This window comes from Solanum pennellii, chromosome 9 (assembly GCF_001406875.1).
Source record: "Solanum pennellii chromosome 9, SPENNV200".
Taxonomy (NCBI): Eukaryota; Viridiplantae; Streptophyta; class Magnoliopsida; order Solanales; family Solanaceae; genus Solanum; species Solanum pennellii.
Genome location: NC_028645.1, coordinates 22,228,660 through 22,230,772, shown reverse-complemented (window position 1 = coordinate 22,230,772; position 2,113 = coordinate 22,228,660).

The following is a 2,113-nucleotide window of genomic DNA, read 5'->3' as shown; positions in this document are numbered from 1 at the left end:
GAATATCCTACCTTTCTCCAAACCTACATTACATGCCAATAACAAGTCCTATTTGATCCTATGTGTGTTCTCACATCATGGATACTTACATAAGGGTCAAGCATATGGTATCTCAATGTCATGCATTGAATATCTTTCGGAGTGTGAGTGACTTTGATATAAAACGTCCTAAGATAGAAATACTTCTATTGTGCGAAGTAGAACTTCATTTATTGCGAGTGCACTTGAAACATGAAGATATGAATAATTTTATCCCTTAACTTAGACAAGATGAACTCAGGTAAATAGTTAAGTATGTTTGAGATACCATTTGAAATTATAGTGATTGTTCAAAGTTGACCTCAAATTTGTCTGAAAGTAGTTGAAGATGATTCATATGCATCATGCTAAATTGTTGGTACCTATTAAAGTTAAAACATTGTCAACGATGAACTGATTCATTTTTCAAAATATGTCTTTTGTAGGAAAAATCAAGAAAAAAAATAATTTTTAAATTTTTATGAACTACGTTTGACCTGATTCTTGGTATGAGATACGTAGGCAGTCTTCAATAAGACTCGGTCTCATAGAATAAAATTTTATATCCTTGAAAGAATGAAATTTGACCATTTTTATAAAAAAAAATCAAAAAATAATAAACTAAAAAGAGTGACGAAGTTTATCAATTCAAAAAATTGGGTCATATTTTTATCACTCTAATTTCTAGGGAATAAGTACTCTAGTTGCATTCTAATCTTAGAAATAAACACGCGATTATCTTTAATTTCTAGGGAACAAACTCCCTAATTGCATTTTTTTCTTTATTACCGGTATTTCTCATTCATACTAATAGTGTAAATAATATTTTCCTGGTGCAAATTGGGGCAAGAAAAGTGTTGTGGTTTTACTTCATGATTCTGTTAAAGGGTGACCCTCCTAAACAACGGGAATTAGACTTGTAGAGCCCTCCTAAACAATGGGAATTAGAAGGACCCTCCTAAACAGTGGAAAATAAAGTAGCAATATCCTCCTAAACAATGAGAATTAGATTAGTAGGATCCTCCTAAACAATGAAAATTAGATTAGCAGGACCCTCCTAAACAATGAAAATTAGCGTAGCAGGACCCTCCTAAACAATGGGAATTAGCTTAGCAGGACCCTCCTAAATAATGGGATTTAGCGTAGCACGACCCTCCTAAACAATGGGAATTAGAGTAGCACGACCCTCCTAAACAATGAGAATTAGTGTGGCAGGACCTTCTTAAACAATAGGAATTAGAGTAGCAAGACCCTCCGAAACAATGAGAATTAGTGTAGCAGGACCCTCCTAAACAATGGAAATCAGCATAGCAGGACCCTCCTAAACAATGGGAATTAGATTAGCAAGACCCTCCGAAACAATGAGAATTAGTGTAGCAGGACCCTCCTAAACAATGAGATTTAGAATAGCAGGACCCTCCTAAACAATGGGAACTAGAGTAGCAGAACCCTCCTAAACAATGAGAATTAGAGTAGCAGGACCCTCCTAAACAATGGGAATTAGCATAGCAGGACCCTCCTAAACAATGAGAATTAGAGTAGCAAGACCCTCCGAAACAATGAGAATTAGTGTAGCAGGACCCTCCTAAACAATAGGAAGTAGATTAGAAGGACCCTCCTAAACAATGAGAACTAGAATCTCTTAAACAATGGGAACTAGAGTAGCAGGACCCTCCTAAACAATGAGAATTAGAGTAGAAGGACCCTTCTAAACAATGAGAAGTAGATTAGCAGGACCCTCCTAAACAATGGGAATTAGAGTAGTAGGACCCTCCTAAACAATGAGAATTAGCGTAGCAGGACCCTCCTAAACAATGGGAAGTAGATTAGCAGGACCCTCATAAACAATGAGAACTAGGGTAGCAGGACCCTCCTAAACAATGGAAATTAGCATAGCAGGACCCTCTTGTATAATGGGACATAGTATTAACAGGACCCTCCTGGACAATGGAATTAGCAGGACCCTCTACATAATGGAATTCGATCACTTTCTCCTAGGATAAACACTTCCTAGTCTAAGACGTTATTTTTATTTTCTCCTAGAAAAACACTTTCTAGTCCGAGTTTATATTTTTATTAACATTTGCTAATAAAT